At 40.0% G+C, this 25,360-nt stretch overlaps 1 long non-coding RNA gene across 1 annotated transcript; it reads right to left on the reverse strand.

The window, feature by feature from the left end:
* Nucleotides 1–19,322: 19,322 nt before the first annotated feature.
* Nucleotides 19,323–23,645, reverse strand: LOC112644667 (uncharacterized). The gene is made up of 3 exons (XR_004812169.2): nt 23,490–23,645; nt 22,931–23,044; nt 19,323–19,569 (listed from the first exon to the last, which is right to left on the reverse strand). It is a non-coding gene; the product is annotated as an uncharacterized LOC112644667 (long non-coding RNA).
* Between the last annotated feature and the right edge of the window lie 1,715 nt (nt 23,646–25,360).

The raw sequence follows: 25,360 nt of genomic DNA on the forward strand, positions 1-25,360 counted from the left end.
GAGGCTTCTATATCTTACCTTCAGCTCATATAGGGGTTCTATCTCCCATCTTGAAACCAAAAACCAAACTCAAAGCCTGAAATCAAAAAAGCTCGCTGAACTCCATGCCCTTGAGGGACTGCCATACTTGTCCTCTCTGTGTCACATCACTTCTTCTCGGAGTAATCCCATACCAGTTCCCTCCCTTTCTTCACGTCCAACCCTGGTTTAACACACTCAGGTTTCTAATCCCAATCACACCATGGAAACTGCTTTTGACAAGGTCTCCAATGCTCTTACTGCCAAACCCATTGACCAATGTTTTATGTTTTTCTTGTTTAAATTCTCACCAAGCTTTTAAAACAATTGATGACACAGTCCTTTTAGAAACTTTTCTTGGCTTTGGAGACACCAAAGTCTTCCAGGTTCCCTCCTGCCTTCTGGATACTAGCCTCTTTTCATTGGCACTCCCTGTTTCTTTACTACCCTCTAGATGCATTTGCCTTTCTTTCTGTTTCTGAAACATGCCAAGCTTGTTCAGGTTTGTCCAGTGTCTTCGTACAAACTGTTCCTTCTGTCTTGTTGCCACACGGAGGTTCCTTCTCGTCATTCAGCCCAACTATCATTACCTCAGGGTGTCCCCTGACTTCATTACCTACAGTCACTCTCTCACCTCTTTCTGTTATTTTTTTTAATGCACATATTTGCTTTAAATCCTTATTTGCAAACTTACTGTTTTTCTTCCTCCCTAAGACTGTGAACTCTTGAGAGCAAACTTATTATCTGTAGCAACCAGAAGATATACACTATAATAGCTAGCCTCCAAGATGGCCCCCAGTTATCCTATTCAGGCTTTGTGTAATCCCTTCCTACATTGAATTGGAAATGTATGACTGAGAGAATACTTGGTCTTTTGGGTGACTACCTTTAAGGAAACCAGCTGCCATGTTGTGACGTCATCAAGCATCCCCGTGGAGAGGAACTGAAGGCTCTGCTAACAACCAGCACAATTTGCGAACCATTGGAATGTGAGTGAGCTTTTTGGAGGAAATTCTTAAGGCCCAGTTAAGACTTTGGTTGACTTCAGCCCACCTATATCTGACTGCAACCTCATTAGAGACCCCAAGCAAGCTAGAACTGCCCAGCCAAGCCTACCCTAAATTCCTGATTCACAGAAACCGTAAGAGATAGTAAATCAGTATTATTATGTTAAACCATATGGTTCTTTTTTGTTTACTATGTAATGTTAGGTAATTAATACAAATACCTTACTTTATCCATTTGAAGAGAATGCTCAAACTAACAACTGACTTCCTGCCCCTGAGTCATATTTGACTTCAATGTGAATCCCACATTATATCATCAGCCTGTCAGCAAGTATTTATTGATCAGATGGTGTGTGGGAAACACTGCTGAGCTGGAGATACAGAGCTGAACAAGGTATGGTCCCTGTTCTCACGTGGCTCCTGATATAGCTTGGAAGACAAGACAATAGCTATTGATATAATTTAGGAGACAAATAAGGGCATGTAAAAAGTTAATGACATAAAATAGAAGTGTGATGATTTCATAAAATAGAAGTGATGATGATTTCAGAGGACAGGAAGAGATCTTAGAGTTTGCGTACCAATAGAAGTTTTCATGGTAGAGATGGGTATGAATGTACATGAAAAAGTGGTCCAGATCTAGAATATTCGTGGTTATCAAACTTTAGAGTGCATTGGAATCACCTGGAGAGCTTGTTAAAACTCAGATTTCTGTACCCTATATCCAGAGTTTCTGATTCAGTCTGTCTGGAGTGTGGTCCAAGAATTTGCATTTCTAACAAGTTCCCAGATGATGCTCTCCAAGGAGAACACACCACTAAACAGCAACTCAAGTGTGATCTATATACCTGCAGAGTCAGTACGTCCTGGAAGTATGTTAAAAGTGTAGATTCTTAGGCCCCACTCCAAACCTACTGATTCAGAATCCACATGTTAACAAGATCCCCAGGTAACTTGTGGGCACGATAAAGTTCGAGAAGAACTGCTACAGAGGAGAGAGGTCATGCTCTCTTTAGTAAGCTGGGCAAGTGCTGGATTTGCTGAGCATGTCTGAGGTCAGGCATGGCCTGTGTATATGAGAGAATTCTTCTCTATGGTCAGCTCATTTTGGTTTCATTGATTTTCTCAGGCAGATCATTTTTTTTTACTCATTGATGTTTGCTACAGCTTGCTCCCTCATCAGCTTTCTGCAGGTTATTTCAATTCATTTTGATTCATTTCCTCACCAGCTTGGCATTTCTGCCCTGGCACTAGATGATGCAACTAATTGTGCTTTCCTGTGAGTGTCTAAATATGACACAATCGTGGAAAACTGCAAAAGGTCAAGGGGATACTGCCCTGTGCAAAAGCAGAGAGGCCTGGAGGGCTTCTGGAAAGCCAGAGAATTTGAACCAGGGCCAGGCTTTGGGGGCCCAGTGATGTTCATGCTGTTTGCTAAGTGAGAAGTAGGCGACAAAATGAACATTTCTGTGGCAGAGCTTTGAACACAATGGAAAAATTCTATGCTAACTCGAGGAGGAATGGGCTATTTTCCACTGGTGATTATGAGATGGATGTGGTGACATCAGCTTCTCTAATGTTCAGCCCAGGAAATCTTATCTTGAGCCTTTTGTGCTCACATGGAGGCCAAACCACTCCCATGAACAGAAGGGGCTGTTGTGTCTGTGTTGTCATGTCAAGACACAGGGAAACAAAAGCCTGCCACTCAGATCTGCTGGTCTCAAATTTTCCTTATTTCCTGTCTTCTCTTTTTTGTGGGTTTTCATATTTTATCCCATTGACTGAAATCATGCCTTAGCTAATTTCTTCTGGGGGTAATAAGCTCCCTTTTCCAAAAAACATGTTATTGGTGGTGATGGTTTCACAGATATATACTTATCTCTAAACTCATCAAGTTGTGCACATTAAATACCTATATTTTTTGATATGTCAATCATACCTTGATAAAAGTGGTTTTAAAAATAAGTAAATGAAAAGGCATTCTGCCCCCCACCCTTCTTTCAAAAGTCATTTAGCAAACATTCCTTGTCTTTGGGCCAAGATAAGACAATCCCTTTCCTTAAGGAAAAAGACATTTATTTTCAAAAACTGCAAAATAGTGTGGTATGTTATATAAATACTGTTGAATTTATATAATTACTCAGTTGTCTTAGGCAGATGTTCCCAAACTTTCTTTGTTCGTGACATCCTGTAATGTTTTCATGGCACTCCAGGCCATAAGAAATATCTAACTGTTCTGCTCATTAAGTAGTTATGTCCAAACAACTTAATAATACTTGTGTCCTATAAACTTAGTAGCTGTTTAAATACACATAAATTGGATGAGAAAACTCTGTTTTTGTTTTTTTTTTAGATGACCACACTTAACTCTGGATATGTACACTGGTTGGGAACTAAACAACTTTAGAGGCAGATTGAACCACTACCCCTCATTTCCTGACCCATATTAATTTTTTGTGATATAATGTTAAAACCATAAACTAGTCAAGCTAATCATTCATACAATTTGTTCGTCTGGCAATTGTTAAGTACATCTGTGTTTCCCTTGGAAACGTAAAATATTAGGGCACTTGGGTGGCCCAATTGGCTAAGTGTTGGACTCTTGATTTCTGCTCAGATCTTGATCTCAGCGTCATGAGTTCAAGCCCTGAGGTATCTCATGATGTCCCTGTGAGTTTGTTGGGGTGCCCCAGGGGGCCATGGCTATGAAGTCTTACTGAAATGTTGAAGAAATCTGCAGCTCACAAAATCCTGGAGCTTCATATTGCCCACTCTCGTCATGCACTCTAATTTAAGGAAGCACATTCCAGTTAACAAATATAATTAAAAATAAGAGTTCATTTTTTTTCCCGAATGTGTTCTTGAGATGCTTTATTCCAAATAATTCAAATGTTTACACATTTTAAAGCCTCTAATATTGCAGACTAATTAATTTTGTTGGCTCAAAATTTTTTTTGGTCATCGATCACTCTTTGTCTTATACAAACAGTAAAAAGGACCTATCGAATGTCAGCTGCTGAACTTGTACGTAGATGAACACTACCGACATTTGGGTTGAAAATTTTGTTGTGGCAGCTGCTCTGTGCAACATAGGGTATTCAGCAGCATCCTCAGCCTCTCCTCTCTAGGTGTCAGTAGCAGGTTCCCGCCAGTTATGACAACCAAAGATGCCTCCAGATGTTGGCGAACGTCCACTGGGGCAAAATCACCCCGAATTGAGAAGCATCCTCCGTTTGCCAGATTTAGCAAATACAAGAAACCCAGTTAAATTTGGATTTCAGATAAACCGTAATAAAAAAAAAAAAAAGTGTCCTTGACTGTATTCGGCAAGCCTAGGCCACCCAGATGACCCTACAGAGAAGGTTCTGGAAGCACGGGAAGCGCCTCTGCGCCCGGTGGGTCAGGAACCGCAGGGCGGACCTCGCGCGGGGCCGAGGGGTCTCCAGCTCTCGCAGACCTGCAGCAGCGGCCCTCGTCGCAAGGACTGCGCCCCCCGGGGCTCTGAAAGCCTCTCAGGGCCGCGTGCTCGCTCGAAGACTCCCCTAGACCCCAGGCCAGTGGCTTTCCGCCCTGGGTACCCCTGGAGCTTGCAGGAGTTGAGGGGATGTTGCGGGAGTGGCGGTCACGGGGAGCCAGGACTTTTGACCCGCGGGTGAGTGAGGCGCGCGACCTTCGCCGGGTGGATGCGGGGCAGGGAAGCCTCCAGAGAGGGGGAGACCGGCCCTGAGGTTTTGGACTCGGATTTTGCTCACGGTCGTGCCTGAGGACGTGTGTTCTGAATCGAGATGTGAAAGTTGGGAGGAAAGGTGGGTATTTCAGTATGGTTCTGGGATGGGGAGAGGGAGGAGCAAGGTTGGAGTCCGGGGCAGAATGGTGCGTGTTTGGGTAGGGCAGGGACGCAGAGGGAGCGATGTGGGGCCTTAAATATTTTCCGTGGGTCACAGGGAGCCCACCTCAGAACCTGGTCAGTTTTTCACTTTGGACACATCACTCAGCTCTGTAAAGGTGGGACTAGAGGGAAGGGTCAGTTAGGAGACTTGCAATTTGAGCCAGCGTGCTCAGTCATTCACCTCTTTTATGAATTTACATTTAGCCATTGTTTTCCTCCAGAACCCTCGCTGACATTAGCAGTAACGACATGGCCGGTTTACTGAGGCAGTAAGATGACCTTTTGAGGCCGCGGATACCGCTAGGGAGTTCAGGCTTGGTGGAGGGGTACACCTCAACTGCACCCGGTTGGCCTCCGGTAGCTTTTGGCCGTTGAACACATGAAGTTGGAACATGGAGGCAAGCATGGAATTAAAGGGAGTGGAAGGGACAAAGATGAACCGTATCAGGAGTCGGCCTGCGGTTGTTATAAGCCGCGTTGATGGGTATACAAGTATGGGATTGTTGAGTGCTCTGAGAATCTGGCGTTGCAAAGGTGTGACAGCTCCTGAACATTTGTTGTCATATTTATCAATATGTTCAGGAATGAGTCCAACATTAAGAGGACAAATAGTTTGGAGATTAAGTAATCAAGCATTCAGCTGTGGCAATCCCCATGGTGCCTTGTTTGATCAGTTTAGTAGAAGCTAGAGACAGTAGTTTACAATCACAGAGCACAAAACTGCTCTCCCAGAAAGGACTGAGATCTGGGGAGGGGAAGTACGAGCTAGCAGGCTGGAAAGGTCAGGAAGGGAAGTTAACCCATAGCATGGAAAACTGAAAAATGACTTGTTACATCCCTTGTCATGGGTCTAATTTGTTTAAAATCAAATCCTCCTGCTCATTTCACACCCTTTGTTCCACTTCCTTGCTGCAATCCACAGTGGATTACTCCATTACTTTAGAAACTGGCTGCACTTACAATAAGCTAATAACTTATTTTGTGGTTAACGGTGTCAAGATATTCTGGAACATGACCAACATTTATTCTCCCTCCTCTCTCCCTCTCTTTCCCTCTCTCTCAAGAATGAATTTTTTGGTGCAGCACATTGACAGGGAAAATCCTTTCAGTCTCCTTCACAAAACATACTGTTTGCAGGCTCTGAAGTGACACAGGTAGGGGAAAAGGTTTCTCTCATCCCACTAGGCCTTCCTTTGACTCCCTGCACAACCTGCAAATGCTCATTTCCCTCCCATGCACCATACATTACAAAAGACGGCTTGGCTCAATTGATTCTGTTTATGATCTCCAAATCTTAATTTCAAATGAAGCTTGCCTCCTTTTCAGGAAAGAATTATCTTCTATGCAGTGAACCAGAGTCCCCTGAGGCATTCATTTGAGATGCATCAATTCCCTTAAGGTCTCTAACCCATTAAAATATGTACAGTATTTCTGGTTAACTAATGGATCATTGGAAAAATGGAATTGCATACGAGATATAATTCAGAGAAATGCATGTGGGGTTGTTGGCCAGTCCATTCATAGGAACATTTGCTGATTGGGAAAATATTTTATTTTCTTGGCTTATCCTTTGCCAGATCACACAAACGAGTAAAGGTTGTCATTTTTGATTCGTTGGACCTAATTCTGAAGACAGAGCAGCAGTGGAATTTGTGATTTTTGTCACTGTGCTTGATTAAGAAATGAGTGGCTGGAATTTAACTCAGTTGGATCCATACAATCTCTGGATATTACCATTTTTTCCCCTTGTTGAGTACACGTTATTGCTAGATGTTATATTCACTCCTGTCTTTTGAAGGGCCAAACATTTTGAAAATATAATATTTATGAAATTAGATATTCAAATGACAAGTGATTTAAAGCTGAGGAATGGGTGTTGAAAGATCCCAGGACATGCACTAATAGTAATTTTACATTTTTCATTACTGAGGTAATTAAAGAATTCCTTAGGGCTGAATTATAGCAAAAATTTTATGTATCTTTCTACTAAGCATAAACTAATTTTCTTTCCCACTGGACAGTGTTAATTTAAGTAGGAAATATTTTTAATTCTGTCTCATTTATTCATATTATGAAAAATTGCAAGCTTTACTAATTTCATTCAACATTATAAGTGTTCTTAGATTCAGTAACTGGTGGGCATTTAGTCTTAAAGGTTAAGCATATATGAAAGATGTGATTTTTTTTTTTTGTCTCAGCCGTGACCTTTCCTAGTTCATTCCTAATTCCTAGATGCCCCCATGAAAGTCATAGAGTCTGAACCTTTATATCTAAGTCCACGAAGGTCATGAAAATATGCCTGTCAGTTTTTCTTTTAATTTTGACATTGAGGATTATATGAGATACTGTGTGATTTGGGATAGGTCCTTAACTTATCTTTATCTATGGAGGAAATATAATGAGCTAAATTCTCTCCCTCTACCTAATTTTTCAAGTAGCAAGTAAAACGCTTAATGAAGCCCTTTGCCTCTTTCAAGCCACAGGGTGCCATTTTGTGTCATATGGTTTCAGTAGTATTAAGTTTAGGGTTCACTTTTCTGATACTTATGGAAAGAGAGAAAGGAACGTAGCATACAAGAAGTGGTACAGAATCTGATTAAAAACCATTATGTCTGGAAATGGCAAGAAGGAACTGAATTATTACATCCATTCGGGTGTAATAATATTCTATAGTGGCTCACCCATTTGGAAGTTATGCCCAAGAGAATGCAGTGACAGAGAAGGTGAAAGAGGGAGGGTGGAGAGAGAACACTGTACCCGTGTTTGGATTGGATCCATGTGGATCCTTGAGAAACTGTGGAGGGGCTCTGTACTTCATTTGTCAGGGATGGCTTGGGCAGGAGAGGCTAGAACATCCACTGTCAACCTGGGGGAAGGAGAAGGATGATGAGGAGGAGAAGGAAGAAGAGGGGGAGGATGATGAAGAAAGGATAGGAAGAGAGAAGAGCTGCCATTTTTTCTAAGCCTCCCCTGTGCAAGGTGTGCTTTACCAGTCCTGGCCATAATGGGATGAGCTTCACAAGCATCACCTCCTGTGACCCTTATGACCACCCATACTATAATAGATAAGGAAATAAAATATTCTGACTAGGTCATTTGGCTGCGTTCCCATAGTTTGTAGGATTTAAAGTACGACTTTGAATGGAGGACCCATTCACATACTTTTTCCATGGTGTGTTATTATGTCCTTAGATATTCTTTCTGGGTATACTTTGGTGTCTGTTCCACCCCTGGTAACCCATACCTGTCTCAGTGGTTTTCTAAATCAGCAAGACAGGAGGGTCAGACAGGCAGGTGCCAGGCCTTTGCCCAGGTCTGGTCAACTAGAGTCTCTTCCTGTAGGGATACTTGGATAATAAGTGGTTTATATCAGAGGGTATTTGCATTTTAATTGAGGGACTCTTGATTCTATTCAGTTCAGCCAGCCATTGTATACTAAGGATTATTATGGGCCTGGCTCTGGACACCTTGAGATTAAAACACATTCTGTCTTTAAGGCTGACTCATCTAAAAAAAGCCTTCAGGTTAGGAACAAATATGGATGATGGAGTTTCAGATTTCAGAAGTAGCAAGTGGAACAGATCATATAGAACAAAAAATCTTGCTGGAATTCTTCACATTTCTACCACTTGGGTAGACCTGTCCTGCCTGCCTTCAAAACCAGTGAGCTGGGATGATCTGCTGAAATCAATGCCGCAAATCCTAAGGTTTAAAAATTTCCACACCAAAACTTTTCTTTTTCCCCCTTTGAGGTGATCCTTTATGTTTACCTCTACACGTACCTGGTGTGATAGCTGAAAAAGACAGCATCATAACACTACTTTTTATGGAGGTATCAACAAATATAGCAGAGACTAAATGGTTCTGCCAGTGGCAGCCTAATGTAACCCAGAGAAATGAGAGGTGTTTCTGCTGCTGTTTTACTCATCTGTAAAGATCAGGTACTTCTTAATCCTTAGGAAACGATTCACCTTCCTGGAGTCTTTTTTGGTCTCTTTTAAACATTCAAGGCTTCTCTGAGTTCTGGAGTTAGATATTATTTAGAAATGAAGTTCATAAGATTAGGTAGGAATTCTGCATTTCTCTCTGACACATACTCTGCGAAGCACTCTTTCCTGCGCAGACCCTTGTAATCCTGAGGCTCCTTCCAGCCTTCTTATGGCAGGGTGAGGGTAGAATTACTGTAATATTACCCTAATATTAGTGCAGTCATTACAGCATAGATTATGTTGTCCGAAACAGTACTGTTTATATGCTTTTCAAGTCATGGTCTCTAGAAGCAAATAATGAGAGTGTTTGGTTACTATTTCCACATCGATCCTCTCAAATAGAACCACTTTAAGGAAAGCAGAGCAGACTCTGAATCTCTGCTGTTTATTTACCTGCACTGTTTAACTCCATCTGAGCTGTTCTGCTTCTTCCCTCAATTTACTTTTGCAGACAGTCTGTTTCTCCTTTCTTCACAATTGGCATTCAGATACTGAGGCACAATGTCTTATGACTTATTTGTTTGCATGCCTGTCTCCTCCACTAGACTGCAGTCCCTAGCAGCAGGAGCCTGTCATATTCAATTTTGTGCAGTACCTGGCACAGAGTAGTGTTCTTATAAATTAATTTTAAATAATGCTTGAGTTGATACAATGGCTAGGTGCTCCCCTTTTTCTTTTTTAAAAGATTTTATTTATTTATTCATGAGAGACACACAGAGAGAGATGCAGAGACAGAGGCAGAGGGAGAAGCAGGCTCCATGCAGGGAGCCCGAAGTGGGACTCGACCCCTGGACAGTGGGATCATGCCCTGAGCCAAAAGCAGATGCTCAACCGCTGAGCCACCCAGGTATCCCTGGCTAGGTGTTTACTTAATCAGATTTTTCCTTCTCTTTTCTAAACCTTTCATGTTGAATGTGTATTATATAATAAGGCAAAATATTTCAGTAAAATAAGGGTGTTTCTTTTTAATCCTGTGCAAGCATTTCCACTGTTGTATTAAACTATTAACTTTTAAAAAATATTTTATTCATTCATGAGAGAGAGAGAGAGAGAGAGAGAGAGAGAGGCAGAGACTTAAGCAGACACATAGGCAGAGAGAGGCAGAGACATAGGCAGGCTCCCTGTGGGGAATCTGATGTGGGAACTCTATCCCAGGACCTTGGGATCACGACCTGAGCCAAAAGCAGGTGCTCAACCACTGAGCCACCCAGGTGCCCTAAACTGTTAACTTTAAAAAAAAAAAAAATCTAGGCAAAGCATAAATCAGTGCGTGAGCATGTTTTGCAAATGTTTATACTATTTTTTGAAATGCATTTGACCGTTCACAAGCACATGGACCTGTGTAGAAGAAATAATTTCTCCTGTGTTGGCCAAAGGGCTACAACCTGTTGCATATCATTGTCTTCATTCCTTTTTGAGTCATCTTTCCAACCTTCCTATCCCATCACTTAAAAAATCAGCAGCTTAGCCCTAACTCCATAAACAGAAATTATTGAATGCTAATCATTTCTGGTAAGCAATTTAGAAGACATTTAAGTCACTAATATATATGTGATCCCCCTTTTTACTGCAATTTCCAGGGAAAGTGCTACAAAGTGATATGTGGCAATAACAAAGTCGGAAGGAAGGGAATATGAAATTCAGCGAGCAGCGTGAATGATTTGCTGTTAGCATGGGGCCCAATAACACTACAAAGCTATAAACTCTGTCGATCTAGATTGCCCAGTTAGGTGGCAGAGATGCAATTTGTCTTTTCTGAAGCCGCCTGCTGCTTGCTAGCTCCATCTCCTGTCACAGCCTATTAGCTCCCCAAGAAAATTGGTAGGAAATTGCCTGCAGATTGTAGGAAATTGCATCTCCAGGCCCTGGAAAAAATGTAGGATAGCACAACACTGACCCTCCCAGAGCAGCTATTAATACAGCAAAAAGTGACCTTTGACTTGCTGGGAAACGACTTTGCTATTTGCTGAATAAAGACTGTATTATATGTGGCTGAAGGAAGGTGCAAATGATTATCCTAGCGAGGCTCAAAGCCAACCTGCTTTTGAAAGCCTAAATATTAGTTAGATTTTTTTTTTTTTTTTGGTTTATTTGTTTGTTTTAGGTGCAGAGGGTTGAGTGTTGTGGCTCTGCAGGGAGAAAACGGTCCAGTTGACTTGTTTTTGAAAGCAGTCTTTCCCGAAGGTAAAAAGAAAAAAGTAAATTGTCCCAAGGAAATGTTCACAAATTTCTCAGGCAAAAATTCCGGAAGTAAATCTTTCAAAGAGGAGATTAAAAAACAAAGATGAGCACATCAGAGCATTGTTTTGTTTCCCCGTCAGTTCTGCTACATGTACATCTGGGGCTTCCCCGCCCCCTCCCTAATTGCATTTTACAATACCGCCTATGTCTACTCACTTCTGAATTATTTTCTTTATAGACCATCCCCGAAGTTCAGACATCAAGATAATTCAGTGTTCCACAGGGGTACATATTGTGCATATTTTAAGCATCATTAACTTTATGTTACAAAAAAAATCAAGATCCTGACATGGTATTTACAGGCTTGCATTTCTACCTAGAAGGATCTCAGCTCCCATTTACAAGTGATTTTTTTGGAGAGAGAGAATAGCATTTTAGCTGCTCCTGAATAAGATGCCTTCATTGCCTTCGATTCCTAAACACTGTCCCCTAATCCTCCCTTCCTTCCCACAGTACTGGGTCATTCACTTTCAGTGCCCTGGGAAGCAAATCTAAAATGAGGTAGTGGGATGCAGATAGACGAGCTTCTTTGTGAAGGACAGTGTTACCTCATTTATTATTGCACAAATTAAAAAATAGCTAGATGAGACTCCTTTCAGCTTTCCCAGAGATGAAAGATTTTCTTTAGATTTGCTGCTTTCTTATATTTGGTGCTTCTTTCTAGAGAGAAAAGTACTGGACACCATGTCATATCTGAGAACACTGAGTTTAGCCCATGAATTTCTGAGCTTTTTATATAAGCTCTGTTAATTTGCCTATGTGATATTTTTTAAGCTTGTAGTATCTCAGTTTCATTATGTAAAAAAAAAAAAAAGGATGTTCTCTAAGAATGCTCTGAGGTGTTAAATTTTGTGATAAAGGGTAAAAAGGTTGGGGGGGGATAGGATTCAAGACTGAGCTGCCACCCTGCTTTCTGCCTACTTCTTGGGCTTTCCTTGACTGACTGTCATTGGAGAAGAAGTTCTGTTTGGCCAAAGAATCCGTTTTGGAGTCTGCCAGTACCCAATATGCAACCAGCAATTTACCAATCATTATTCATCAAGACTTGCTTATGTCTACAGAAGAGCCCAAAGAACTTCTTAAGACATGACCCCTGGGGACATACTGATTACTGCAGTGAGGGACATTATGTGGTAGAAAGTTCCTTTCAGGAGTGCTGCTAGGCAGTAGAATTTGGTTGATATATATAGCCCCATATTATAGACTAAGGGAAGGAGTATCAAAAGAGGTCCAATTTTATTTATTTATTCATGAGAGACATGCAGAGAGAGCCAGAGACACAGGCAGAGAGAGAAGTAGGCTCCCTGAGGGGAGCCCAATGTAGGACTTGATCCCAGGACCCTAGGATCATGCCTTGAGCCAAAGGCAGATGCTCAACCACTGAGCCACGCAGTCGTCCCTAAATTTGAAAATATTATATTACGTAAAAAAGCCAGACATGAAAAGTCACATATTATATGATTCCATTTACATGAAGTATTCAGAAACAGGGAACTCCATAGAGACGGAGAACAGATGAGTGGTTGCCAGAAGCTAGGGGATGTGGGGGATGGGGTGATGGGGAGTGACTGTTCAATGGGTTTTCCTTTTAAAGAGATGAGAATATTTTGGAACTAGATATAGGTAATGATTGGATAACCTTGTGAATATACTAAATGCCACTGAAGTGTTCACTTTAAAATGCTTAATTTTATGTTGTGTGAACTTTACCTCAATAAAAGAAAGACATCTAGTTAAATTGATGAATAAAAGGACAAATGCAAGAACATATAATTACTTAAAATTTAAAATGGAGATTTTAGCCCAGGCAGTATAACTCTGGCCACAATACAAACCACCCTGTACCTTTCTTATGTGCCTTTGTTTCCATTCTAATCTTTGACCATGATGTTGATTTGAGAAATGACTGGAAGTTCTGATGTCCACAGTTCCAAAAGCTAATGCTAGTGCTGATTCTGAGATGATTTATGAATACCATTTTTCCTACTGGCTCCTTCAAAATCAAATTCAGGTGCCAAGTCTTTTCTGAAAGGTTTCTAGTCTTTCCAGAAGAAAGAGATCTCTTCCTTCTCTGAATGATATTTATCTACCTTTTTAGGGCTTTACTCACTTCCTATCTTGGATTATGGTTGTTTATTTTTCAGACATGCCTTACCTCCTGTACTTGAGGCCAGAATCACATCCTTCTCACCCCTCTGTTCTCACAGACACTAGGGAAGTGTGTACTCAGTAAACATTGGAGCTTTTGCTCTTATTTTCTTCTCTACCTGAAATGTCCTTTCTAGGAGAATTCCACAGCAGTTCTTTTCCTCTTTCTATTGAAGATGCTGGATTTCTTTAGGGATCTACCCATTCCCTATTCTCAGTGTCCAAAATTCAGGTTGGGTGGAATGCCTCCCTGCAGGTATGCCAACCCTCCAACCATCTTCAGCCTGTTCCACATTTTAGACTCTTGCCACAGAGATTCCAGATTTGGGCCTATGTAAACAAACCTGGAGCTGAAGATGACCACTGGCCATGGCATGGGAAGAGCTTGCCTGGGAGTAAAGTCAACATGACGAAAAGCAAAGCTGAGCAGAGGAGAGAGTCTGGTTCTGAGCATATTGTTTGGATACCAATGTTGTTCCAGTCTGGGGCCAGATTTGCCCCTGGTCTCAGTTTCATGAGCCAACTATTACTTCTTTTTTGATGAGGCCAGTTTGAGTTTGACATTTGTCATTGAAAGATTCCTGTGATGCATTCTTGTTATCTCTTCTCTTTGTTCAAAACATCCTTCCAGGCTTGGGTAAGATCAGATATTCCCTGGGAAGTCCTCACATCTCTTCTTATATTTTTATTTCATTCGCTCTGTTATTTACTATTCTACTTTCAACAGAGATTTATTGAGCATTAGAACAAAAGCAGATATATAAAAGAATGAGACTGCCTTTGTTTCGAGGGAGTGATATTTACAGAAAACCTTACTTTTAGGCAATTTTGTATAATTTTATTTATCTCCTTTAATCCTTACATTAGTCTTGTGAGATGACTATTACTACCTGCATTTTACATATGGGGAAACTGAGGATCAGAGAGGATCAGAGGTTATAAAATTATTCAGATGAATGATCTCACAGTTTGACCATTTGGACTCTAATTTGAACATCTACTTACTTTGTTCTTCCATTGCAGTCTGCCTTGCGTTATGTATTTTTTGTCTTCTCCACTAGATTCTAGATCCCTTAAGGGCAGGAACTATGGCTTATTTATTTTTCCATCAACAACAACCTTTAGCATAGTCTCTTGATGATAGAATTTAATAAGGTTTTTTTTGTTTTTGTTTTTGTTTGTGTGTGTGTGTGTGTGACTTGATAGGTGAGTGAACCACAGTTGAGGGAATCATTTGTGTCCTTGGAATCCAAACAAGAATTCACATCTCCAGGTTCAAATGAGCTAGAGATGCCAAAATGCTATTTCTGAAACTCAGAGTATTATACACCTGTATAGTCATTTACTTCCTCTGAGGCATCACCCCTGTCATGGGAGCATGTGTGTGTGGAGCCCTCAGGATTCAGAATCAGTAAAGACTTACCATTAAATGAATGATGTTTTCCCTTCAGCGCAACTCACTTGCAAGGTCATATGTATAAAATTTGTAAAAGTAAAAAAGTAAAACATTTGAAACATCTAGTTTAAGACCATGATCTCTTTCCATTCCAAATTTCCTTCCACTATGCTATCTCTTGCATAGGGTGGTATTGGAATGGCCATGTGTGATGAGAATCTAGCTAAGAGGAAATTGGGTTAGGGATACAGGTAGTTTGGGTTTGGTGAGATGTATTTACATGCTTCATAGTCATTTTCAGAAGTACATAGAGAATATTTACTTAGAATGAGAATTATGCTAGGTGTCCTGCTATGGGAATGGCTCCTGGAAGGTTCCTAGTGCCCATTGTGCTAGCTGACCTGGTGTTATGGCATGGAGGGTGTGAGGAATGAGTGGTCTTGCACTATGAATGTGTCTCATAGCTTAGCAGTAGAAGAGTGTGAGTAGTGGAGGAAAAACAAAATTTGAAACTAGAGTCAGGAACTAATAGGGAAAATTTGTCCAATCCTTGGTTCTTAGTAGAAAATTTGGTTTTCATCGAAGCCTAGTAAATGAAAGTTCTTTCCTCTCAGGAATATAGTCTGATAATGTAACATACACAGTTATAAAAACACCATAATTTTTTTCCTTTGTGATGGGAATTGAAGAAAATACAAAATTGGTATAGGGCCTTGCAAGGTACCCATGGGAGTGAGGGGCCCTGAAGCTTCAACTGCTTCATGGTAAATCTGCCTCTGAAAATGCTTTTCAAAATTGTTGTTGTGTGAAGAGATGGTCAAGGATGCAGACAAAAAATTCTAGGGAAAAATATTAGGGCAGTGCATCAGGAAGTTACAAATGTCAGTTTTTTCAGACATCTTGTGATTTTTGTGATATTTTCCATTAAAATTATTATGTGTTGTGATTTTTTTTTCATTCTAAAGAAATATTCAGTAAGTATTCCTTTTCCTAAAGAGCTCCTCCCTCTCTCTGACAAAAATATAAATGCTCCAAGCCTGCAAAGTCTGGATTTGCCCCTGCTGAGAGTAACTATCAAATGACTTTGGTTTGGTCATTTCCCTAAACACTTGTGAAATTCATCTCACAGTATATCACATCCTTCTGGAGAAGTATTACCTTCCAATTTTCTTCAGGACAGGGACATGACATGTTTGTGATTTCTGTGCTTACAAATTCCAAGGTGATAAGATTCCTCTTGCTTTCTAACTATGCAGTAATTTCTTTGGATTCTGTGTAATAACAGCCTCGGAATCTGGGAAAGTTTTTTTTGTTTTTGTGTTTGTTTTGTTTGTTTGTTTGTTTTGCCAATGAGTAGTACACAAGACAAGACTTTTCGGCTTAACATTAAAATATTGAAATTGTGTATTGTAGTGGAGTACTACTAGCTACAATTTATGCACAAATAGGCCAAGGCCCAGGGAAAAAATTGCTTTGCCCAAGTTCACAGCATAATGAGTATCAGAGCTGCAATTACAATTTTCCAACTCCCCAACTGTACGTGCAATTTGCAGGTTTATAATCCTGTACAAAAAACTGACAGAGAACACAGATGGGCTTCTAACCCCTGCTAATGAGAGCATCACTCTTCATTGCTGGGATAATTAAGCAAATATTTAGTGGTCAGAAACCCACCCAGACTTTAAATAAAATCAATCAAACCCCAGTCCCTTGGGAGATGTTGATTTTGGAATTTTTTTTGACTCTGAAATGTAACTTCGTGGTGTGTGTGTGTGTGTGTGTGTGTGTGTTGTGTGTGCGTGCGTGCGCGCGCAGTTCTTATTTTTATGATTTAGAGCAAAAGAGAGTTAGTTCATTTGTACTATGCCCACTGAAAAGCCACATTCCCCAGAAAGACCATGCTTCTGATACTGAAAAGGCACCAGGTCAGGAGAGCATTTTCTCTTTGTTGATTGCTCTTTTTTTCCTCAGAATTTTCCTTTTTCCTTATGGAATTAGACCCTTTAAGTAAATTGCAAACAGTTCCCCCTGTGTGAAGCAATGTCTAGCCTAACACACTACCTGACACAGTCATTGACATTTCTTGTGTAAATAACAGCAGCTAGATTCAGCACTTTGAAGAATGAGTTGAAAAAATAATGAATTTTTTTTTCTGAGATAAAACACACTATATGTTCAGAAATTAGAAGGGTCTGAGGTAAAAAGAAGAGCAAATTAATACACGATTATTGTTTATTTTTGTTATAACCCATCCATTCAACCTTCCACTCCAAATTCTCCTTACTCAGCTATACCTTTTTTCCATAGAATTTATCACCTATGAATAAACTATAGAATGTATTTATTTATTGAGACTATGGTTTATTATTTGTCTCTGCCTGCTAGAATGTAAGATCTAAGGGGACAAGAATTTTTATCTGAGGGTATCCCAAGCACCTAAGGTAGCACCTGGCATATAATAGGAACTCAAGAAATAGTTACTGAATGACTATGTACCATGTTTCAGCACTTGGAGAGCAAAAAAGTAAATATAATATTGCACTTTCCTCTGAGAAGCTTTATTACTTTTTCCACGGATTGAAATTCCAGAATTTTGGCATTTAATATTTATACTATTTTTTCATATCTTTCCTATTTAGAACCTTGATTTGTTTGAGGTGGCAATATGTTTGGTGAAAATAGCCAGCCCATTAGTCTAGCCTTTCTTGCAGCTTTTCCTTCAATTCTGGCCAGCAAGACCTGAGTTGAATTCTATAAGGGATATGTAGGAAAGTTTTGCTGTCTTGAGATAGACATTTCATTTTCCTTTGTCACTGATTTCTTCTGTGTGTCTGAATTGTGACTGCAGGTATAGCTGCCATATTGGGACCATGAAGATGAAAGCAAAGTGCTAAAGATGGCCAAGTGAAAAGATAGAAATAGAGCAGGATTGTCTACTCTTCCACTTGCCACAAGAGAAAAATAAAGCCCGATTTGGTTAAGCTTTTTTTATGTGGATCTACCTTATGTTGAACCCCAGAACAATCCTACAAAATGCACTCATATCAAATTGCAACTTAACTAAATATCTTTAATATTATTCATGATCCCAGTCTTCCAGAGAGTTAAGGCCATTGGGTAAATTCTACGTTTTGGTGTCTTCCTATCCTGGACCCCGGGGGTTCCAGAAATAGAGGAAGAAGGAAGAAGACAAGTGAAAAGGATTGTTGTAAGCCCTGTTTTAAGAAAAACACTTAATAGATCTAAATTCATTAAAAAGCTAGATGACAAAATATCTGCTCTTAGCAGTAGTCACTTTTTTGCAGAGGCATTTTGTTTGTTTTCCTCCTGTCCGTAGATTTATTGCTATCCATGTGCAGGGACTATGTAGAGGTACTAAAAAATCAGATTGTAGAACTGAATCATTTGAAGATCTTTTGTGCTGATACAAGTGGTTGTTTCAACTCAACAGAAGTATATGATATAGGTATATGTTTGAATGTGTAAGAGTGTGTGAGACTGTCCTCTTTGTATCCTGAAACTAGCCTGTAAGTTTTCTCTTTAACTTAGCCAGAATAATCGTTCCCAGTAGTCACTGCTATTTTGATATTTGCACAACAGTTAAGTGTTATTTATTTATTTATTTATTTATTTATTTATTTATTTATTTAATTTTGGTTGATTAGTTGGAGGCACCACACAAAAAGTAAAATATTCCCCTTATATCTGGGAAATTGTGTGTGCCTCTATTGTAGGTTTCCAGATTTGGTGTTGTGGTTTTTGTTGGTTTATTTTGGATATAAAGGCAATCCTATAGAGAGAAACTTATACTTCCATTCTGCAAAAAACATTTAGTTATATTAGCTGTAGATTTGTGGCTTTTTAAAAAAAGATCCTATCTTAATATAAAAAACCTCTCTTTTTAAAACCTTTTCAAAAAAATTTTTTTTAAAGATTCTATTATTTATTCATGAGAGACACAGAGAAAGAGGCAGAGACACAGGCAGAGGGAGAAGTAGGCTCCATGCAGGGAGCCTGATGATCCCAGGACTTGGAGATAACTCCCTGAGCAGACGCTCAGCCCAACCGCTAAGCCACCCAGGCATCCCAAACCTTTTTAAAATTTAAGGTGGCAGTTTCCTATGCTTCATTCATTCATAAAAAAAAAAAAAAAAAAAAAAAAATCAGTTACTTCCCAGTTCTTTTTTTTTAAACCTCTGCAGGAGTGCTTTGCCACTATGTTCTTTTGAGGAAATTTGTATTATGAGGAGAAAAATGAAAGAGGTAAAGAATAAGGCTGCTCCAATTCTGATCAGTTTTATCTATCCTAGAAAATTCCAAGATCCCCCGCCCCGAGAAAGAATTTTAATTGTAGTTTATATGACTTGTTGTTTTTGGATTCTTCTTCCCCTTTTATTATTTAAGAAATTGATTCCTAATTTCAAATATATTTTTTATCTCCTTACATTTGTTTTTAATGAAAATGTGAAGACAAAATTGATTTATTCCACAATAAAACTCAAACATTCTGTCATTAACTGAAACGGTCTGAGGAACAAGTATTACCTTAATTCTGTCTTGGAGGTCTTCTCAGTATTTGGAAATAAAGACAGAGCTTACTACCCCCCCAACCGCCCCCCACACACACACACAGTATTCATTCTTCCATTTCTCTTTATCAGTAGAATTCTGGAATCCAGAATAAGGATGCCATATGTAGCTAGGTGAAGTCACATGAGTAAATTGTGGCCAGAATTGGTGTGTACAACTTCTGGGAAGTGGAAGTCTTTCTCCTTTTCTTCTCTTTCATTCATGGTTTGTGAATGTGATGACTGGACCACTTAAAGGAATTTTTTTCCATGTGTATTGTCTTAGGAGTCAGAAGGAATACTTCTCTCATACCTAAATAAATGGGGTTTGTGGTTAGAAATTCTCATGGTATAATTTTTTTCTACGTCATTTAAATCCAAAGCCAAAGCTCAGTGAAACATGTATGCCCAGCATATCCCTCTATAATGTATATGGATGTTTTTTTCCTCTGCCCTCAGAGTGTGTATTTGGGCAGGCAAGGGAGGGTGTGTGTGGAGGGGTACTTTATGACAAAGCTTTTCAATATAACTGTTCTCATGCGAGAGCTGGATACAGCCCAGGGAAATATGAATTATAAGCCTGGCTTCCTTTTTTTTTTTTTTTTTTTTTTTTAGGATTTACTTATTTTGGAGAGAGAGAACACATGAGTGGTGGGGAAGGGCAGAGGGAGAGGGAGAGAATCCTAAGCAGACTCCGTGCTGAGCATGGAGCCTGATGTAGGGCTTGATTTCATGGCCCTGAAATGATAACCTGAGCCACAATCAAGAGCTGGATGCTTAATTGACTGCACTACCAAGGTGCCCCTGAGTTGTAGGCCTCATGAGGATTTTTAGATAGTCCTAAGATAAGTTCTTTCTTTACTGCTTGCCTACTTTTCTAGATTCACACTTTTCATCTCTGGCCTCTAATCCACCCTTATATTTTCCTGCTAGCCAAGCCATGCATTCAAATGACATTTTAAATATTTTACTTAACATTTTAGCTCTGCTGGGAGGGATGAGTCTGCCATGTTGCTGAAAAAGAATTCTAAATTCTATTTGTTTCATTTTCAAAAAATAATGCTTACTTAATTTCTTTATATTCATCTACATTACTTCTTTTATTATCCCCTCATTCCTTAAGTTAGACACCAAGGTGGGATTTCCCTTCATTTCCTTCTTTCTTTTATTCCTTCCTTTTACTCTTTTATTTTGTTTTCTTTCCTCCTCTCTCATTCTTTCCTCCTTCCCTCTCCCTCTTTCTCTTTTTTTCTTTCTTAATCCTTCTCCTTTTTAAAAAGAATCCATGAATCTAAAGCCCAAGGTAGCAATGCTTTTAAGGAAGAAGTAAAAGAATCACTGTTTACTTACACATTTATTGAGTGCCTCCTGTGTGTCAGGTACTGTGCTTGGAACTGATACATATGAATGAATAAAGTTCTTCCCTCAAATAGGCAGTTATGTGGGGTGATGGTACAGTGTGGGGTGCTATTGTGGGGGAAGTACACCATGCTAAGTGATCACAGAGTATGTGGAAGGTTTTCAAGAGGAGGCCATCATTAAGGGTAATCTGTATATGAGAGTTCCTCTTTGAGAGACGACCCACCTGCCCCACGAGCTAATATAGTAGGTCAGGAGTGAGTGACCAAAGTAGTCCAGTCCCTGAAATTGGAGTTCTATGTGGAAAACAAGCACTATATTATTATCGCTGTGTTAACATATGTATGGGCCTTTTTTTAGTCTGGAAATAATCACAGAACATTTTTCCTGTAGCAGCAGAGTTAAGCAATCACATCCAGGAAGAACAGGAGGAATCTTCTGCTTCAGAATGGCTGGATAAAATGGTCAGGGAGCTCTGAATTCAAGAAACAGACCCCCAGCGAGTCAGCACACAGACATCTATCAAAGGATAAAAGAACTGCCCATAGGTTCTTTATAATCACAGCTTGGTGACCTCACATAATCCTTTGCAAAAGAGTTGGCGTAGGCCATTACAAAAAGTATTATGTTGCACTCCAGTACTGAACGTATCCTAATTGAGATGGGTGAAATAATGACCTAGAGATAGGATTGTTTTTGGAGGCTTATTTTGCAGTTAACCTAATGTATAGTGGAAATAATCACTTTCTTAAAATCCAATCTGTTTGGATCATGCTTTATGCTAGTATCCCAAGACCCGTAAATTTTTGTTAGTACAAAAGTACAAAATGAGAAAGCAGAGAACTCCAAGAACTGCAGGCTGATAGACGTTTCTGGATCCATAATGCCTCTTTCTTGGTTGGCTCGTCCAGGGCCCCACAGATGACAAACTGCATGTGCTCCTGGTTGTAGATCACAGCTGAACAAACTGCTCCAGAGTGTGAAAGGTCAGCACAGTGTAAACAGAAATCAGCAGTGACCTATGGAGTCTTCTCAAGACATAATAAATACCGTCTTCACGGTACTCCCCACCTTCTGCTGACTCAGGTATTCTCTAGCACCATGTGGCTTGTTTCTGGAGCAATATTTCAAATCCAGCAGACCATTGTATTTGGAGCAGAATTTTCTAACTATGCTTTTAATTTTCGCAAAATAACTTTCAGCCCCTTCTGAAAATGTAATCATACACAGGGAGCTTCATTGGGGAAGAATAAAATACTTTTTACAATACTCCTTTAGCTTTGGCTGCTACCATTAGCTTTACTATTCTATAAGAATTTCTTCTAGGTTTAGAGGATAAAAGCAGAATTTTTTTTTCAATCCAGATAGAATTTTGTGGCAGAATCATTAACTTTTACTCTCCTTGAAATCTCCCAATGACATTTTTTTTTTCTTTTCTGTACTCCTTTATTGAGAGGCATCCAGGCCAGTGTTACCTCTTGCTAGAGCAGAGTTGGGCTCACAGTCATCCTGCTCCCTTCCCGAGGATAGCCACAAATCAATCAGGAGAGCCTGCACTAGTCCTTGTCCATGTTAGATGAAAAGATTCTCAGATTGCACTTTGCCTTCAGCTAGCTCATACTACCCTGGGGAGGTAATTTAAGACAGAGTTGCACACCTGAACCTGAGGTGCCTGGATCTAGTGAAAGTAGACCATACACTATGTTCCCTGTGCACTCCAGGGCAAAGTTTAGGAAGCTGTGTGAGTATATGTGGGAAAGCTTTCCAATTCCCATCATGTGCAAGATCACATAGATTTGCTTGTCTAATGGGATAGCCTTGCAGAAGACCTAAAGCTCCTCACAGAATAATACTGACACTGTGCCTCTAGACATAAGTGTAGACGGGTGATAGGAGGGAAAACTTCCCTCCTCTCCAAGCCAAACTAAACAGAAAGCCCAATCCATAACCTACAATAACTTAACCCAGATGGTCATATTTTCTTTAGACTGCTAACCATTTCCAGTGAATTCATTAGTTTCAGTGTTTCTTCTTTTCAATTCTTATAGTTAACATTTGGCTTGCCAAATTCTAGGCATCCAAGAACAGGAGAGATCAGATGCTTCAGATTAAACAGTTCAAAGTCAGTGACATTTAGTTAAAATAAACAAATGGAATAAAATGGACTGCAGACTCATAGGTCCAAAAGTTAAAACTCGTTGACTGAGACTTAGTGCTATTACTCAGAAGTGAAGAGTTCATGAACAATAAAGCCAGTAATAATGGCACCAAAGATAAAATGGGACTGTTATGTTGAAGGAATGGTCCAAACTTACCTGTTGTGTGGCATCATTTTAAATCCCAGCAAAATTTCAAAATGAAATAAAACAACTGGAACAATGAGAAACTAAAACAGTGGGTAAGAATATGTTGGTCATTAACATCTTCAGCTTGGCGGGTTGTGATGATTCAGGGTAGGAAATCATACGGGAAGGAACAAAATTAAAAGTTAGAACAAGAACCCAAAAAAGTCTGACTTAGAGAATTATGTGCATACATTTATATTTTAGCAATTCTTCATCCCTTACTAAATGCATTTGAAAGTGAAAAATAAGGGCTCATGACTGGCTAAAAATAACTTCAAGACCTCTCACCAGTCATTTTTACCCAATACCCTTTTGCTTTCCAAACTTATCACTTTGCTTGGCAGATAAAGCTGTTCTTAGCCTACTTTGAATACTATTTCTTCTTTGGCCTTTATGTTTGCCCTGTATATTTGAAATTGTCCATGGTCATCTCCCTTTACTTCTTCACAGCACTTCTTAAATCTAGCACCTGCCTGATTTTCCCAATTTAGAAGATTCAACTTATTCTTCAATACAAAAGGAAACATACCTCTCTCTCTGGACATCTAGGTACCATTCTCCACACGTCCTCATGGTCTTTGTTGGTATATGTACTTTGTAAGGACAGGAGTCAGGTGTTTTGTAAGCTTGTATGGTTCCTCCTCCAATGCCACAACCCATATGGGTACTCAGTAAACGTTGAAATGAAGTGAATTGCTTTCCAGTGCATTTATTGGCACATGTACTTCAGTAGGTCAGGATACATCTGTTTTTTTGCAACACTTAGTGATTTTCTTTTTCTTTTTTTTTTTTAAGATTTTATTTATTTATTTATTCATGAAAGACACACACATATTCGATTAGGGTCAGAGGCAGAAACATAGGCAGAGGGAAAAGCAGGCTCCATGCAGGAAGCCTGATGTGGGACCCGATCCCCGGAATTCGGGATCACGCCTTGGGCGGAAGACAGATGCTCAACCACTGAGCCACCCAGGCATCCCTAGTGGTTTTCTTTTTGAATGATTTTCTGACCAGGTCGGAGTTGTTAGATGTCTCTGAAAGTTGTTCATGGCTTGCTAAACAAGGAAGCAGTATGATTATATTACTGTACTGTAGACATGTCCCAGGTTTTAACATCAAGGATATTCTACTTATGTTTTACAAATGGTGTCCTTTCAAATGGTGTCCTTTCTCTTTTGTTCTTGTTTCTTCTTCTGCCCTCCTTCTATTCCTTCCCTCTTTCTTTCTTTTTTAAAATTCTTTTAAAGATTTTATTTATTCATAGAGACACGGAGAGAGAGAGAGAGGCAGAGACACAGCCAGAGGGAGAAGCGGGCTCCATGCAGAAAGCCTGACATGGGACTCCATCCAGGGTCTCCAGGATCACGCCCTGGGCTGCAGGCGGTGCTAAACCGCTGCGCCACCAGCGTGCCCTCCTTCCCTCCTCTTTCTTTCCTTCCTTCTTCCTCTCTCCCTTCCCCTTCCTCTCTCTATCTTTTACTTTCTTTTTAAACAAAGCTCTCTTACGAAACTGAGACATTTATAACAGGATCAACAGCCATGAAGGACTGCATTTTTCAGCCTGGCACAGCTGGACAAATACAACTCTAGAAGCCTGGCCTCATACCTCAATTGAGGATGGTGTCAACAAGTATGAGCTGAATCAAGGCTGGCCGAGATCTCTGCTTGGGGATGGCATTGGTTCCAACAGCGGGAACGCTGAGTTTCTAGCTTCAGGCTTTCAGTTCTCTCTATATCTTAATGGCTCACAGCCCTTTTATGAGACAGCTGTATAACAATGTGCTTTTATGACAGCCTGATTCTTTTTCCCCTTTTAAATCTCAAACTGTACTGTATAAGACATTCTGTCTCCTATCATTCCATCAACAAGGCCTGAATAGCCAAGGCAAGTGCTCCTGAAGCACTTGTTTATTTCCTTGGATTTTTTACCCCCATAATAAAAGAATAAGGGGAAAGGAAGGTCCCGGATGTGAAAGATGGCTGGTAAAGGCCTCTGTGTGAGGTCCTTGGTGAGATAATCTCATTCTAAAGATCTGGGTGACTGGAATTTCCTTTCCTCCCATCCCCCGCAGACAACCCCCTCCCCAACAACCTTCTAATACAAATCCTTAAGCATTAAGTCAGGCGGAAAATGAGTCTACTCTACATTTATCTTCCTGAATGGCAGTCAACTCCCGCTTAATCTTTCAACATATATTTGTTCAATGGATCAACAGATTGTGTAAGCAGCATGACGGTTGGGTTTAGAAATGTGTCTGCTCATGTTTGGTTTGTACTGAACCATTGACCATTTTGTTTGTGAATCCATCATAAATTATATCTCCGAGTTACCCAGCACTAGGAATGGGGACAGAGGACAGTGCTCATACAGGCGGAAAGACTTTTAGTCACTGTCATTTT

This window comes from Canis lupus, chromosome 1 (assembly GCF_003254725.2).
Source record: "Canis lupus dingo isolate Sandy chromosome 1, ASM325472v2, whole genome shotgun sequence".
Lineage (NCBI taxonomy): Eukaryota > Metazoa > Chordata > Mammalia > Carnivora > Canidae > Canis > Canis lupus.